The sequence below is a fragment of the Microtus ochrogaster genome, linkage group LG5, assembly GCF_000317375.1.
Source record: "Microtus ochrogaster isolate Prairie Vole_2 linkage group LG5, MicOch1.0, whole genome shotgun sequence".
NCBI lineage: Eukaryota > Metazoa > Chordata > Mammalia > Rodentia > Cricetidae > Microtus > Microtus ochrogaster.
Window position 1 is genome coordinate 23,877,324 of NC_022031.1, and position 18,558 is coordinate 23,895,881.

An 18,558-nucleotide genomic window follows, 5' to 3' on the forward strand; every position below is an offset into this window, starting at 1 on the left:
ATGAAATATGATTAAAACACACATGAGAGCGTAGGAAAAAAATGAATGAAAACCAAACCAAGATTAAAGCTGACACTCAGGCCACTTGGAGGAAAGCCAAAGCTCCTGCCAGAGAGCTGATATTAGCTGTGGGGAAATAATACAAAGTCAAATCTCCATGTCTCTTCTGGCTCAGTGACAGCAACATTACACAAGGAGAAAGCAGGGCTTTCTTGTTCACTTCCGGTCACATCTGTTCCCTGGAGTCAAATAAGGAACCAGAAGGTGCTATCCTAGAACAAGGGTGGGTTAGCATGCTGATAAATACTCATTTTTTTAACTTTTACTCCTCTCATATATTACAACCAGACCACACTTTTCTCTCCTCCCAGTTACTCTCCCCACTTTAACTTGCCCCAGATCAACTCCTTTCCTGTTTTCCTTCAAGAGAGAGAGAGAGAGAGAGAGAGAGAGAGAGAGAGAGAGAGAGAGAGAGAGAGAGAGAGCCTCCCAGGGATATCCACCAAACTTAGCCTAACAAGCTACAATAAGACTAGGCATATACCATCATATCAAAGCTGGATGAGGAAATCCAATAGGCGAAATAGGGTCCCAAGCAGAGACAAAAGAGTCAGACACACCCCTATTGTTGGGAGTATGAGGAAAACACCAAGCTACAGAACCATAACAAATACTCAGAGGACCTAGCTCAGAGCCATACAGGCTCCCTGATTGTCACTTTAGTCTCTCTTGACCTCTGTGAGCCCCCCTCCCTTAGTATATTCTGTAGGCTTTGTTCTCCTGGTGTCTTCAACCCCTCTGGCTCCTAAATCCTTTCCCCCTTCTTTGATCATAATATTTAATTATGATAAGAATGTTTAAAACTTTGTAAGCCTACATGCAAGTGAAGTAACAACATAAACCACAAGTTTTAAAACAAATAAAAATTAGAGTACCGAACGTTTTAAACCATTAACATTAACATCAGAGAAAGCTAAAGCAAAGCAGAATATTTTTAGTTAAAAATGAGATTCCAGCCAGGCATGGTGGTGCATGCCTTTAACCCCAGTACTCAGGAGGCAGAGATAGGTGAATCTCTGTGAGTTCAAGGCCAGCCTGCCTCCAAATGAGTTCAGGACAGCCAGAAGAACACAGAGAAACCCTGTCTTAAAAAAACAAAAAGAAAGAAAGAAAGAAGAGATTCCAATAATTTAGCCTTCTGCTAAATTATATTTTATGAAACAAAAAATGCCAAACTATTACAGAGAAACTAACACCACCAAAACAAGAAACAAAACAAACAAACAAATTAAAACGTGTTTGAAGACATACTCCAAATGACCAGAAATTAAAATAAAATTTACAAAGAATTCAAATTAGAATTACATTTCAATGTTATCCTGCAAAAATCCATTATAAAAAAAACAAACATATTCTGGATATATGGTATCCATCCTTTACAATATACTCCACATAATACAAACAAATAGATAAGATTTAATAAAAACACATTTTAAAAATGAAAGCAAAGCTTAAAATGACTAAGGAAATAAGTGGCATAAAAATGAGAATTACTATACATACAATTGGAATTTATAATAAAAGGTAAAATAAAAACAGAATAAGGAAACCTGAGTAATACTTCTTTGAAAGGGCTTAAGGTGTCCTTAGAAAAGCTTCTCCAGAATGCTTGCCCTAAACATAGAACAAAACTCTTAGATTATAGAGTGAGAGCAGCTCTTTATGGTGTTCAGATGAAAAGATAGAAACGTAAGAAGGCTAGAAAAAAAATGCTCACAGAAAAATATAAAACAAACAGAAGTAGTGTGATATTTACAAAACCTTCAGGAGAACACTGTGTGATATCATTAAATTAAAAAACACAAGAAAATGGTTTCAAGTGTGGGTTATTCTCAGAGACAATATGTGTGGAAATTTCATACACCATGAAGAGGTTTGTAAAATATCACAGGATACTTGATGAGCAGTAAATTAAATTACAGGTTTCAGACAAATAACAAAGTAAATCACATCCTAAAGACAAATATTCAAGAACATAAGCATCATGTGCTCTGGAGAATCTGTACTGCAATTTAGTAAAGAAAAATGAAGACAAAAAATTACATAAATTTATCAATAACTGAATTTGAAAGAGACGGAAATGACATGGCATGTAAAGCTAGACACAAATAGAAATGGTCTAAATATGTACAATATACATCTGAAATAAGATACCATAAAATATGCATTTTATTAACCACCATTAATATAAAAATATGTCACTGGTATTAAATAACATCTGTTATAGCAGCTAGTAAATGGCTTTGGATTTTATGAGTAGGATATCCTGTAGGCTCACAGATGAAATGTAAAGCTACTGTCTGCAATTTAAAATGAGATAATGCGGAGGTGCTCAAATACAAAGATAGGCTACAGCACAGCAGTAAATTCCACAAACCAGAAACCAGACTGAAAAACAGGCATAGAAAGCAGACCAGAAAGAACCAAATAGGATTTTTGAATGACATCTTTATTAAAGATCAAATTTCACAACGATGAAATGAAGTATCAATTTCTATGTAACAAATAACATGTTGTCCAACTTCAGAAACAGAACAGCAGATAATGTTAGCTGAGAACAAACTGCATAATACAAAAGAGATCTTTTATCCTCTCTTTCTATTTTAAAAATGGAGAAAAAAGTAAATGATGATATAAAAATGTAGGTGACCATGAAGAACAGAGTAGGTAAATGGAGAGAAGGCAACAAGAAATACATCCAATGTCCATGAAAAACACTTGTTTTTGTAATTTTACATTCTGAAGTTACTTTAGATATTTAAAAGTTCTGGCTGGGCGGTGGTGGTGCACGCCTTTAATCCCAGCACTCGGGAGGCAGAGGCAGGCGGATCTCTGTGAGTTCGAGGCCAGCCTGGTCTACAGAGCTAGTTCCAGGACAGGCTCCAAAGCCACAGAGAAACCCTGTCTCGAAAAAAAACCAAAAAAAAAAAAAAAGTTCTAAATACATCCTATAAAAAGGAAAGTAAGAACCTTGACATCAGTGTCATAAGGTATAAGAAGTATAATGTTAAGGCCATTCCAAGCCAAGTAACAGAGCTGATGATGGGTTCTTAAAACCAGGGACAGAGACCAAGACAAAAACTCCAATCTTGTTTAGAAAAACAACTTTAATTTTAAAAGTACACATCAAAATTTATGAGACTAAGTTAAACCACGCGTTTATATAATTAGCAAACACCAAACACTAGGAAGAATTTTTAAACATTAAAAGTTAGAAAAAATCACAAAATTAAAAAGAGTAGGAATATTAATTGTTTCAATAAAACCAACAAAATAAGGAAATCACTGGCTAATCTAATGAGTAAAGGGGAAGAAGTGAAGCAAATTAAGGAGAAAGACAAGTCATAAGTGACTACTTTTCGGAAGTCCTTAGACATCAACCTGAAAATATAGATGAAATGGGAAGTTCTCACAGTGTTTTTACCAAGTTTATCTCAGAAGACCGAGAACACGCACAGAAACAGCCGAATGGACAAAGCACCAATATAGTTTCCCACAGAAGTGCCAGCAGACTTCCCATGACATAGTCAAATCCAATGCTGTGAGGAAGTTACAGAGTGCAAAAGGAAAATCTTCCCAGATCTTTAAGTTTAAAGGAAGGAAGTACATAAAACCTTAACAACTGAACCTCATCCCCAGAGGTCAAAGCCGGACATATTTCCATGTTCCAACAGCACACACAAAGCCATATGATCGTGTTGCAGTTAGTTAGTTAGTTAGTCTGAAATACTGGGGCACTATAAAATTTTGAAACCTTTGAGTATGCTTTATGATATTAATAATCTAAATAAGAAAACATCATTCTGTCATATTCAATGTCAATTGATGCTGACAACATGAAAGTAGTTTCATCAAATTTCAACATCTACAAGTATAAGAATGTATGTATGTAATGTATGTATGTATATATGTGTGTGTGAGAGAGAGAAAGACAGATAGAGAGGGGGTGGGGGAAAAGAACTATTTTGTGTGTGTGTGCAACCTAAAACTAATAATGACTTATGTTGGCCAACATTATCCCTCTGTAGTCAGGAACAAGAAATACTTCTAAAATCCTCATTGATGAAATCAGGTAAGAGAAAACAATGGAGACCTAAAAATATCCAAGGATAATCTAAATAGTATTTGAACACATACACTTTTCATGTATGATAGCATACATAAAAAGATCAAGTCACTGACTGATCTGGAACCAAAATAAAATTCATGAAAAGTGAAAGGCGTTAATGCACACTAATTGACAAGCTCTTGAGAAATGCTTGTCAATTAGTAAGTAGTGGTTAGAACAAAAAAATAAATGACTATGATGGTTACCCAAAAAAAAATTGAGAATAAGGAAGGAAATAAGTGATATGAAAAATATATTTAAAATAACAACGAAGAGAGAAATAGGATCATGAACAAAAGAAAAAATACTAAAATTTGTACTCGGTAGGTTACTTCAAAAAAGGTAAGATGACATGAAGTTATGAGGGATATGTGGGAAAGGCATCTGCATGGGGTACAATGTAGAAGGGTAGTTATGGTCAAAATACGTTGTGTACATATATGAAATCCTCAAAGAATAAAATCTTAATGAATAATAAAAATATGTAAATTTTCATTAAGACATGAATATAGGGACTATCCTTTTGGACGATGTAATACATTTTTTCAAAGTTATTCAAGACAGAGTTTCTCTGTGTAGCTTTGGAGAATGCTCTGGAACTTGCTTTGTAGACCAGGCTGGCATTGAACTCATAGAGATCACCAGTGCTGGGTTTAAAGGCGTGTACCACCACTGCCCGGCTTGTGATACAAATCATTTTGAAGGCAGTGTTCCTATGAGTATAAAGCCTCAATACAATATACCTTACAGACAAAGAGGACATAAAGTTCTTTTACTTACATTTGCTGCTGACAGAGGTCAGTATAGTCATTCTGAGAAATTTTCCTGATAGTTGTATAATACAATAAATAAATGAATTTATTAATGTCGAGCCAAGATTCTTCCTGTACAGAAAGTGAATCTGAAGCCGTGCACTGGAAGAAAGTGTGCTAGGATCCCTGAAAAGTAGCTATCAGCGTGAGACAGCGACATCAAACTTTTTTCTACATCTATCCCCTGGAATGCGCAAAACAATATTAAATACTCTGAATCCAAATTTTGGGTTCTCAGATATGTTCCACCCTAAAAATAGCGAGGCTCTATAGAACAAGGATTGTTGGTTCCATGTCCTGAGCTAAGAAAGTGTAAGGTAAGCTGGAAGTGCTTTGCAGAGTTAGATGACAAAAGAGGGGTTAAATACTGGTGAGGGCATACTAAAAGATAAAGACACCAGTGTAAAATGCCTCCACCAAACGTATGTGGTATAATATCTGATTAAATCAATAATAATAGTAAGGGATATTATAACTCATCAAATATAAAAAAACTCATATATATAGTCATACTTTATTTAAATATAGAAGAGAAAAACTGTTCCCTTAAGGAAGATATATTGGTAAATATAAAATTAATATAATACATAGAAAAAAATTGATAGCAACAATATAAGAACATATTCATTAAAAAGACCACCATTGAACTAAAATTAAGTCAATTTTTTGAAAATTGCTGAAAATAAAATCTTAAAGTATTACCCCATTATCTAGCAATAGCATGAAAAAAATAACATTTGAATTGGAAGTGTCTCAGATATACCTTGAGAAATTATTTTAAGAAGAAACACTAATAATGGGGCAAGTGACCAAGAGACATACTATAAATGTTACATGGCACCCATGTGTTATTCGTGACAAAAATACTGTAAATGATTTTTAAAATGTATAAATACTTATTTCCAAAGAATTTTTTAAATGTAGCTTTTCAAAAGTCTCAAGTCATAATAGTCATAAAGAGAAAATTTTTATAATAAAAGAGGAAGGCAAGATAACTAAATGTATTTAATGATCTTTAATTGAATTGTTTGTTGCAAATCAACTTCCTAACTAAAAAAGCCTCTATTCCTGAGAGAAACGCAAATCAGAACCACAATCAGATATCATCACATGTCATAAGAATGACCGTTTGTTTCTAAGAGAAAGATGGCAAGTGTTGTTCATGCTGTGTAGGAAGTGGGAGTCACTACAGAACACTGAAGAAGATGTCAACTAATAGAGCCATTAAGGAAAAAGCAGCAAAGTATGAAGGTTCCACAAAAATTAAACCTTTACTTACCATATGACCCAACAGTCAGACTGCTGGGTATGTATTTAAAGGAAATAAAATCATCATGACAAAAGTCTGAACCCCTATTTATATTGGGAAACCGTTTGCAATAAATAGTCAAAGTACGGGAGCAAACTAATTGCCCACTATGTCAGTGGATGGACGTTTCCATATTTACAGAGAAAGAGTACACTCAGCTGCTGACAGTGTGAATGGGTGGGACAGGAGGTACGTAAGAGAAATAAGACAGTTGCAGCATCACAGGTGCTCCATGACCTCACTTACCCAAAGTCAGTAGAGTGCTGGTTACTAGAACATGTAAGGGAAGGAGAGCTGGGGAACTGCTGGTCGACACATATTAAGCTAGAGATTATAGAAGTATGACGTTCTGATGAACTGTTGCACATTAGCAAAACTGTAGATAATGATAAAGAAACGTGTATTTAAATGTGGGGGGGATGGGAAACATTGTTTTAAATTTATTTATTTATCATTACTGGTAGAAGAGTCAACCAGAACATGGGTGTTGGAGGTCAAAAGACCACTTTGTGGAGCCAGCTCTCTCCTTCCATCTTTGTCTATGTTCTGGAGACCCAACTGAAGTCACTAAGCTTTTGTGACAAGTGTCCTTACCCTCTGATCTTTCTTGTCCACCTGCAGCTTTCGGGAAAACTTTTTTTTTTACTGCCTCTACTGTGTAGAGTAGTGGTGCATATAAAAAACACTGCGCACATGAAAAAAAGACCACCTTCATGAGTTGGTTCTTTCTTCCACTGTAGGATCTGTAGTCAAACCCAGATCAGGGATCAGGTGCAACTGATTTTCTCCACTGTGCCATCTCCCCAGTCCTATAGTTCAAAATGTTTTATCACAGGTGGTAAAGGTTGGGAAGATACCAATAATGTAAGCACTACCTGGTATCCTGTTCATATGTCCATTTTTACGTGTATAGCTTAAAAAAAGAAATTAATTTAAATTTTAAAATATAGTTTTGGTTTTAAGCAGAAAAAAATAAAACAGAAAGCCAATGAAATAGATAAACAACTCTAAAGCTGGTCATTGGATAATTTTGAAATTTTTAATTTGTCCTAAATTACTTAATTCCATGGTATATATTTGATTATTAGGGTTGTGATGGGGAAAAACACTCTTTGATTAGAGGTGAATTCTTACAATATCTGCATGATTTTCTAATGGTTTGGCAAAAGCATCTCGGCATACAAAACATGAGATAGCTTTCAAATCTCGTACTTGTAACAGCCAGCCACTCTGAAATATACATGTATTCAGCACAAAATACGTTCTATTCGTTCATGGGTTTGGAATTTTTTCAGAGTAAGAAATTATGAAAATGATAACAATCATTAATTTAATAAGAAAATTTTTCTTTTGGAGAAGTTTAAAAATTTTTATTTTAAGCTGAGTCAAACAAAAGTGGATTTAGGCCTGGCTGTCCTGGAACTAGCTGTTGTACACCAGACTGGTTTCGAACTCAGAGTTCTGTCTACCTCTGCCTCCCGAGTTCTGGAATTAAAGGTATGTGCCGCCACCACATGGCGAGCCAAACAAAAGTGAAGTATGATAAAGCTATCATCAAGCTATTGACAGTGTCTTAATGCCTAAAAGAATCATTTTCACATTGTTTTTTACATATGAAAGAGAACATAAATAGGATTTTTTTTTATATTTTGCCCTAAACGATCATATAAGCAGAAATTTGCAAGAATGTGAACTTTTATACACTCTCAGAGGAGTACTACGGAGTCTAAGAAAAAGGAAAAATGATCAAAGTAATAAATGCAGTGTTATCAAATTCTCTAACGTCCCCACTGGCAGCAGGAAATCCCAGCTCAAGCCCCACCTCGATTAATTGCCATACATGACATCATGCAAACTTCAGATTCTAATGTCCGAAATGAAACTGAACTCTTGATTCATGCCTTATTCTGAAGAAGTGCATTTTAAGCAAAAGATGATCCACAGTAGGATGGTGGCTGGTCGGAATTTGAGCCCTATAGTGTTAACCCAACCTTAATCTAGTATTGTCTAAATAAACAAGTGGTGCAACCTGTTCTCAACCCTTGCAGAAGATTTGCTCTATATTAATCCAGACTCTACACTCTGTGTAGGGAAGAACATAGAAAACTTCATGTCCATGTCATATCCAGCAGTGGTACATTTTCAACTAAACTTTTCACTAAACGGAACTAAACAACGAAAAGATAGTCCTCAACAAGGAAGAAGCCATGTGCAAACTAATAAAAACTTCTTCATACGTGATCCACATGGAAGTTTTTTTTAATTAATATGCTTCTCAAAGATGTGATCAGCTTCACTATTGAAATTAAAACATGATTAAAACATGATAACTATATTCATTCAAGATACATAATCACGACCTAGCACAATTCCACCTATTATTTATAATCCAGTGTATTTACAATCCACTACATTTCAATTCAGGAATGATAAAATTTCTCCCAAACAACTCAAAATTTTTCCTTCTTTTCTTTTTTCAGAATCCGCCAAGGTTGTCAGACACAACCTTACACATGAGCAGATCAGACACCGGTCTATGTGTGTGAGAACTGTCATGGCAAATGAACCATATTTATCCCCCCCCCGCCCCCGCCGCCTCTTTATAAAGACAAGAAAGATGCTAACAAATCAATACCCTACACAAAGGGCAGCAATTAGAGCTCCTCCCAACTTCAGTTATCTACTTATTTGGAGTTAAATACGGCCCCAAGGTGACAATGGAGAAGGGCAACATTAGAGAAAAGTAAAATTCCTGCATGTGCTCTTATTTCCAGTTGTTCTGCTGCATCAAGAAACAGCCATTTACAGAATCAGAGCCAAGTAACATCTGTGTGGCTGGGCTGAAGAGAAAATCCTTTTTTCCCATTCCTTCACTCATATTAAAGACATACCCATCTCTGTATCGACCGCCATATGAACCTTTTATTTCATTGTCAAGGGAGCAAAGAAAGTTTTCCTTAATGCCAGAAGCCATCGAGTCTACTCATACAAGACAGAAAAAGAAGACCTCATTCTCTCCTTGATCTTTTCAAGCTGCAGATGTAAGAATGAGCAAGGACTGAAGTGTCCTGTGCAGGAGGGTTGCTGTGATGCTAAGAAGGTCTAACTAAGAGACAGAGGCAATCATAATTCCTCAAGTAATTTCACACAAGTATAATGCTGAGTTGTTATTTTTGTCTTACCATGTACTCACACTGCACCTCCTCGGTAAGAAGTGTTTCAACACATGGTCACACGTTCACCACAGGCAGTTCTGGGTCACAGTTTGGTGAGTGGGTCTCTCTCAGAGAATAGCAGGGTGGCAGCAACATGGAGGGAGGGAGTGGTCTGGTCACCGAGGTGCAAAGTGGGATTGATAACGGTTGTGTGGTCATCGAATTTATACTGCTTGCTAAGACTAAGCCATTCTATCTGGAACATTCTTGACCTTAAGAAAAATACACAAAGCAATCTTAAATGCATGTCCTTCATGAGAAATAAACCTTTCTCATTGTGATCTTCCAAAGTACCATAGAGCTCCCATTGTCTATTGGGAATCTTTTGATTTTTTTTCTGAAATGTGTTTTCTACTCCCTCAGTCTTCCTAGTCTCTTGATCATGTGTCTTCGTTAGCACAATTTTCAGCATCCTCTTCAGCCCTTGCATTTAAAAAAAAAATATTTATGTATGAGTGTTCTCCCTACATGTCTTTATGGGGACCATGTGCATATCTGGTGCCCATGGAGATCAGAGAGGGCATTGGATCTCCTGGGATTGGAGTTTCAGATGACTGTGATCTGCCATTGTGGGTACTGGGATTAGAACTCAAGTCCTCTCCAAGAGCAAGCAGGTGTTCTTAACCGCTGAGACATCTCTCCAGCTCTTCTAGCCCTTGAAAACTCAGGGCATTTTAAGTATTTTTGGATTCAACTGAAACTTCCAAGCTTTTCACAAACTATATGACACTGTTACCCATCTTCAGGTGTTCAGAAATGAGAACTTCAAGCTTTGAAAAATCTTATTTGCCAACATTTTCCTTCTGTTTTCTAATTTTGTATTTGACCTTGGTGTTTTAGACTGGATTTCCCATTAAGAACATGAACTTCTTATTGTTCCCTATATTTCTTCTTCTGCAGTGCTTAACAGAAATTCTTTATAAATATTTTTAAGGGATCAATTGAGTCCCTTGTTCATTATATAGTCATAAACACACAGGATGCCAGCTGCCCACCACTTAGAGTGTGACCATTTGACTTTGTCCAGAGAAGTCTCTTTGCCTCCCTAATCGTAAATTTCTTATAACAGACACAATGAAATACCACACAGTCTTCTTATTTAAGATAAAAAGGTTTCCAAATTCACACGTATAATCACCAAGCAATCAAATGTCTATAATCAACTCATCTTTAGCTTTCCCATAGTAAACATGTGATTAACCAGACTGAGCCAAGTCCTGCCCCAGCAGGCAGTACAAACCAATGAGTCCTCACCAGCAGGCAGTGCAAAGTGTTTCTCAGTAGAGCAAAATCTCCAGAAAACTTGAAATCTAAAGTATTTTTCATCTCTCATTAAAAATGTACTTTTAGATATTAAAGTGAGTACTGCTCTCAACTAAGTTTATCAATGAGTCAACTGTACTAATGGTGAGACAAATGTTTGCATAGACTTGTACCTCATTATTTAAGGATTAAAATTAAAGCTAAAATACCTTCAGCGACTCCAAATTCCCATTTGTATAATTTAGCCACATATTAAGAACTGATTGCTCTTAAACTTGATGTCACAGGATTTTTATTTTATTTTTATACATCAGAAAATATTTTCTTATATGAACTCTCACCTCTCTTTTATTGTTTAATACTCACATTACTATTTAACAACATTCATATCACAAATTGTACAATAAAAAGAAATATCCTGACTTATTATTATGACTATTATGACTAATCATCCCAGTAAGAGATTCATTATATCTCAAGACAAACAAAATATATGGATCTCCACTACAAAAGAAATTAATCAGAAGAGAATGACTCTCTTGGTTTTACAAACAATATAGAAAACTGGATGCATAGGAAAGGAAAGAAAGTGAAGACTTGATTCGCACGACCAGGGTGAAAAGAAAAACTAAGCATTACAGTTGCAAAAACATATTCCATAACAAGTTCTTAAGACTCCCAGATGCAACATCAGCAGTGCTCCAGTCTTGATTTTTTATTGTAATCTTGTGGCTTTTTATTTGTAATTTATATGAAAAGAATCATATTGATTGGGGCAGATTTAACTCAGTAAAACCTATTCTACTGAGATTGTCTTTGCTAGGTGATTTTATCAAGCTCTCTTTTGGTTTCATTTTCTTCCTCATCCCTGTTCCCAGGAGAGACTGAAGCCCAGCTTGCAGAGCAAATTGCCCTAAATTGAGTTCTTTCTCTGGCATAGACAGGACTGCCTTTGGCTCCTAGGCTTGAAAACTTTATGCATTCTTTTTTTTCCCCCCCTTCTTCCTTAACAATCTCCTTCCCTTTTTCCAATTAAAATGGAGAAGTTAGCACCGGTACCTGCTCCCAATTAAACGGAGGCTGCATTACCAGCCGTACTCCCGGGCCTTACCCTCCCGTCATTAGTCTTGGTCCTCTGAGGCTGCCTGGCTGCCTGCCAGGGACTTATGGCAAGAATTCAAACTCTTGCACACTTTATCCCCTCCAAATCATTCTTGAATATAAGCAGTCTGCTCCTTAGACCCAGCACAAGAAATCCAAAAACATGTTCACAACAGATAGGGGGTTGGGAGGGAGAAGGGGGAGAAAATGAGTTATTTAACAGGCTAAAAGCCTATGCAGAAAGAGACAAGCTGCGAGAGGTTAAGCTTCCCAGTTAATTGACCTTCATTTCTTTCTTAAAAGCCCTGAGCAGTGAAAACAACAAACGACAGCTCGATGGCCTCGCTTTCTCTCTGAGTGCCTTCGTGCCTACAGGAAGTACATCATCATCTTCACACCTCAGGCATGTCAGCTCCACAACTCTCAAAATTATGCACCATGACTGAAATATCCAACCTTGGAAGCTGAAGCAACTATTTTTTTTTTATAAAGATCAACATGGAATTTTCCAACAAATGTGAGCGCTGTGGGGCCATCGCATCAGCCATTCTCAACTGACACTGGGAATCAGCAAGCGGGCATCAAGCTGTCGGGATTGATGACCCAGGTGTCAGAACACAGGGGGGAAAGAAGGTCATTCTGCAAGCTACCAGGGCTCCGGCACTGAGGACCACTGAGGACACTACCTTTACAGAGTCACTGAACACGGGAGCAAATTCTATGACCAAATCCTCCTTCTGATATGCACTAGCTAAATGACCTTGAACGAGTAATTTAGTTTTCCTGAGGTTTATGGTCCTTGGCTTTTTGAAATGAGAATAACCATGATAACTAGTCCAAAATTCTGTCCTGTGAGTTTTAAATAAGGAAAGCATATATTCATTTACCTCGGTTCCGTTACATGGTGAACAGATAGCAACTGTTCACCCTTACGATTATCAGTGCTATCACCAAGACTAAGCAAAAGATGCAATCTGACATAACTTTTGGACATTTTCCAAGAACATGGCAAGGGATAAGAGCAATTTGCACAAAACTTTTAATTTGTACAAAAAGTAAAATGTGTGAGTGGGCTTTTCAGAAACTGGCCCTTGTTTGGCACAAACGTCAACACGGTTTTGTAATATACTAAGATTAATTTAAGAAAACTTGTTTTCTATGGTAATTTCAAGTAATTAAAATTTAGCAGCAGAGTAAATATGACCATGGTGGACTTTTATAAAAACAACTTTTAATTAAGCACTATAAAAGAAAATTCAATGAGTTTATATTCTGAGCATTATTATAAAATTTGGTTTGTCTCCCAGTCAGAAATTACAAGTCATGAAGTAATCTCAAAGTCATTACCTTAAAAAAAAGAAGCAAAAGCAAAAATCCATAACTACTAAGTCCTTTTAAATGGTTATATTGATGAGAATCTAAAAGCACACTTATGAAGAGAAATAAATATCTTACATTACACTGACACTATCTCCTACAGAAGGAACAACTTCTTTCTTTACATAACAAATACAATTATTGCCTGCTTATAAAATATTTGCTATAATAGTTGAGAAAACTAATCAAAAAGCATATTCTCTCATCAATACAGAGAGGTGGTTTAGAAAATGCCTAAATTTGACATTTTGATATGTCAAATTCACACTGAATTCATCATACATAGTGTGATTACTGGGATATAAATATAATAGTATATGCTAACTTTATGTTTTATTTCTATTACCTACTAAAGGTATGTACTTCATCAAGCCTCCAACTATCACAAATAGAAAGGAAAGTTAGTTATACCTACATGTAGTGTGATATTTCTGTAAGGATTATATTTAAAATTTTTAATTTGAGCTAAATAACACTGTTTTTACTGTATATTAACATTCTAAATTGTAATCATTGTTAATAAATATGCTTTTTAAATAAAAATAAAATTAAGAAATTTTCTTTTATATCATTTTTATAACTATGGTTGATTACTCTCAGGTCTCTAATATTTCAATAATTAATTCTTAAAACAAGAACAATAGACTGGGAGATGGCTCAGTTTTTAAAACACTTACCACCTATGCCTAAGGTGCTGAGTTCAAATTCCCAGCATCCATACAAAATATCATCACATGAGCACATCAAATGAGCAGTGGTGAGGAGTGGATGGAGATGGAGTGGATGGAGCTAGGTGGATTCTGGGAGCTAATTCTTGGCAGACCAGTACACTCCAGGTTCAGAAAGGGAAGAAAGACACCCAACATCTACTTATGACCCAGAGAGAGAGAGAAAAAAAAAAAGAGCGAGAGAAAGAGAGAGAGAGAGAGAGAGAGAGAGAGAGAGAGAGAGAGAGACCACACATAAAAAAAAGAAGAAGAGAACATGAAAAGTTGGAAAAGGACATAGAATATGAAGCAAGGGATAGGGATTTTGACATATATCAAATATTGTTGGAACTGCTGCATTGAATCTCGTACAGAAAGCCAGATCCATTAATTCAGAATGGATGTGGGATTTCCCCCTGTATGCTATGAATATGTTTTATTACCGTTGGTTAATAAAAAAACTCCTTTGACCTATGACAAGGCAGAATATATAGCAAAGCAGGAAATCCAAGCAGAGATAGAGGAGGAAAGAAGTCAGAGTCAGCTGCATGTTTCTTTTTTGACTTGTCCCTTTTATATAATATGACTCCACTAGATTCCTTTAAGTCATGTATATATTTTAGGAAGTTTCTACAATAGTAGGTTTCCATATTTTTATTAATTATTTGGAATTTCAAATAATCTACTCTGAACATCCGTTCCTTTCCAGTCCTCCCAGGTATGCCCCTAACCCCTGTGGATCCCCCTACCAAAAAAGAAATTTCAGGTACAGCAGGACCACAGGCCCAGTCATGATCCCCAACAACGTCACAGACCATGAATATCAATTTGGCTTCGGGAAGCATCACAGTCCACAGACATCAACATGGCTGCAGTCAGCGTCACAGACCACAGACATCTGAGTGGCCTTCAGTGGTAGCTCAGGCTGCGCACATGAACGTGGCTAACAGTGGTAAGTTGGGCCGAGGACATGGACATCATCTCCCCTCTCTCCACCATGAGTGCACAGCTCTGTTCCTCCATCCTTCTCAGCCCTCCATCAGAAATGCAATTGGCATAATGGCATCAAAAAATTCAGGGCATCATTCAGTATATTTTTTGCAACTTACTCACTGCCAGGAGTCATTGCTCTGGATCACAGCCTCTTGTCTGTGAAGCACCCTAAATACTAGACCATCACCCCAAAACTAGGATATCCCTGCATTGCCCAGAGCCAGGGTAATATTGTGGTTATGCAAGAAAATAGGGGACAGAGCTCCAGACCACAGCATCCCTTTGTGCTCCCGATTCTAGTCACCCTAGGCAAGACCATTGTGCTTACACACTGTGTGCAGTGACTGTGGCCTGCACTTTCCTTCTCCCACTGTTGCGAGCCTAGTGGCAGCTCCATGAGACAGGCAACCCCACAGGTGAGGTCTAGGACTGACTATTCAGTAATGCCATGTTCTTTGTCTACTGAGACTGTGCGCCCATATCGCTCCTATACCCTCCTTCGCCACATCAATTATTTCCACATCTATAGTTTCCCCATTCTTCCTCCACAGGCACATCTGTTCCCACCATCTTTGTTTCCAATTTCTAGAGCCCACCTATTAAAAGCAGCCTTCCATAGGACCTGGTTTTTGTTGTTGTTGTTGTTGTTGTTGTTGTTGTTGGTTGTTTTGTTTTGTTTTGTTGTTCCAGGGATACTGCAAACCCTGCAGAGCCTCCATGGGTCCAGAGGCAGATATCAGGGGCCAGCACCCATTTGAGATTGCAATTGTGTCTTAGGTTTTTATTTTCAATGGCGGTGGCATGATCCCAGCTCTGATTCTGCAACATCACCTCTGAAAAACACACTAAGGCAGTGCCATCTTCTTGGTTTCTGGTCCTTCCCAAAAAAATGCTATCATTTTTGCATGTCCATCATTCCACCAAGAATCGTACTTCAAACTGCCTGTCTTCAAAGAAGTCAGTGAGTCAGTGACATAATGATCTGGGTCAAATTTGGCTGGCACAGTGGCCACCCATTTCTGTATTCATTCAGCCACAGGTCTGAAATCTGTATGCTAAATATCAATGACCTGACCCAGGCAATCCTGTAACTGCTGAACCACACCTTCCACAGGTTTCCAAATCCTTAGTGATACTGAAAGGGTAGAGCATTTTCTGAGACCTCTTCATAAGGAGTCTGCTTAATTTCCCAGTCAAACTCTGCATCCTCATTGCCACCTCCTTCTTCAGAAATTCCAGAAGCAGGTATTTCTTCCACAAGTGGTTTGGCCTACCTGAGTTCTCTTGTGGCCAGAAGATCTGTTAACATGTCTAGCCCTTTGGATTGCTGATTAGAAACTACTTTGGGCAATCAAACAGTTAAAATTACTTTATCTGCATCACGGGACCCCTGTTTACTTCCATTTTCTACAATCCTTCCAGGAAGTGTTAATCTCAGGAAGTACAGTTTGGTGTCGAATTTGAAGTCCACTCCCAAGTACAAATTGAACTTGGTGGTACACCCTTGGGGCATGCAGATAGCAACTGGCAGGAAATCGGGGTCCTGGCTTAACTCAAATGCGTGCTGGCAGGGGTGGGGAGCATATCAGCAGGGCTTTGTGCATACCAGGAGCCACCATGGCCTGCTATGCACAAGCCAGGTGCCGCAGTGCTTCTGGTCATAGGCGGAAGTCCCCCCTCTTTTTTAAGGTGTCCTTTACCGTTAGTTGTCCCTCTCCATATTCCATCCATTATTCTTCTCTCCTATGCCCTCTCTACTAAACCTCATATTATAGTTTTCTCATATTAATTTGGGTAGAGGGATAGACAGGATCTGGGAGGAGTTGGGAAAGGGGGAAGAGGTGATAAAAAATATATTGTATAGAAAAAATATTCATGCAAAGTCGCAGCATAGAAAAACATCAGTTATTTCTAAGAATAAGATATTAATCCAAGGGCAAAAGTATATGTGTGAAATGAGAACAGGAGAAAATTTGCCTGAAATTGTAGGTGTTAGATACCTTTCCTAGCTCCAATAGAGGTATAGGGTTATACAAAAGACAGCAATGGATGCTTCAGTGAAAGGGAATGAAATGGAAAGTGTTACGGTAAAGTTTTCAGTAAACTCAGACTTTCTTATTCAGATCCCAGAGCACAGGACGCGGTGCTTTTGTGCAGTATAGGAAAGTGCCCTTCTTTGAACCAGTTAGAAGTGAAGAAAGTGATACTACAGAGTAGAGTGCTCAGTATCTAATGGATTTGTATGACAAGGCAAAAAGAAGCTGATATTCAGAAAAAAAATTCCTTGTTAGTTGACTGAACTCCCTTAAAATTATGTCTAAGAGAATCAGGACCCGATGAATTCAATTTCCCCCCAAGTTAGTAAACTTGTGAGTGGGAGGTCCTTCTGTCTATGTTTTGCTTTTATTGGCTAATGAATAAAGAACTGGCTTGGACTATAACATGGGAGGAGGAAGGCAGAGTCAGAGAGATGCCATGGAGCCACCACTGACATAGACATGCTGAAACTTTGCTGGTAGGCCATGACCTTGTGGTGATATACAGATTAGTAGAAATGGGTTAGATGTAAGAGTTAGCCAATAAGAAGCTAGAGCTAATGGGTCAAGCAATGTTTCAATTAATATAGTTTCTGTATGGTTACTATGCTTCTGGGCAGCCGGTACAAACAAGCAGGCTCTCTTGCACTTTTCATCAAGTCAAGAAATGCTCATCAAAAAATAATAGAATTCAATTAATTACTACACTAAACCTAAAATCACTGTCTGAACCTCTGGAAATAAAAAATATAAAGCCTAATTCTATATCGGGAATTATTACTGTTAATTGAAAGTAAAATCAAAAGAATCACATTGCATAATATTTACATAGAACAAATATATTCAACAACTCTAGAATCAATTCCAAGAGCTGAGTAAAGGGTCTATGACTGATATAACTACTAGATTCATGACCGGCGCTTTTTTTTATAGAAGAGTGACCTTCCCAGGAGGCAGATGAATGTCCTTAGTGCTATTTCTTTAAAAAATGGGCTAAAACAATGCTAGTCTGCAATGGGAGCTTTTTACATGTGAATTAAACACATGTCTATTGTACTGGTAGTAGTTAAGATATTTGATAACTGCACTAGAAAAGAATGTTTCCTCCATGTAACTAATTTCTTGGTTTGACATTAAAATTCTATTCATCAAAAGTTTCTGTGGAGCAAAGAATGAGTCTGCACAAATAAAACAAGTCCAAACTTAACCAAACATTACAACCTCAGCCGGAAACTAAAGGACAAGTTTATTCCAGCATCATTACAAACCTAGTATAAAATCACTTTAGCAGACCCTGGACAATGGAAATTGATCTCACTGTGTTAGTGTACTCACACAGCTTTTGCAGAAGCCCAGGACATAATGTACTCAGAATCATCTTTGATGTCTTCTGCTAGATTGGAGATGAACCACATTCCACAGGAGGACACTCACCAAGGACATCTAGACCAAATTGAAAAAAAAAAAATAGCATCTTTAGATTCTGTCTGCAGACCCAGGAGCAACTCCAATTTTAAAAACGCTGAGTGTATCACCATGAGAATGACGATTATCAAATACTGCTTTGCTCTGTTTCA

The 18,558-nt window shown here is 37.2% G+C and overlaps 1 long non-coding RNA gene across 1 annotated transcript in view; it reads right to left on the bottom strand.

Moving 5' to 3' along the window:
* Nucleotides 1–18,558, bottom strand: part of LOC113457730 — a 314,883-nt gene that overhangs the window by 30,240 nt on the left and 266,085 nt on the right. The window contains exon 2 of the long non-coding RNA XR_003378238.1: nucleotides 18,317–18,424. This is a non-coding gene — a long non-coding RNA (uncharacterized LOC113457730). The remainder of the gene's footprint in view (nucleotides 1–18,316; nucleotides 18,425–18,558) is intronic.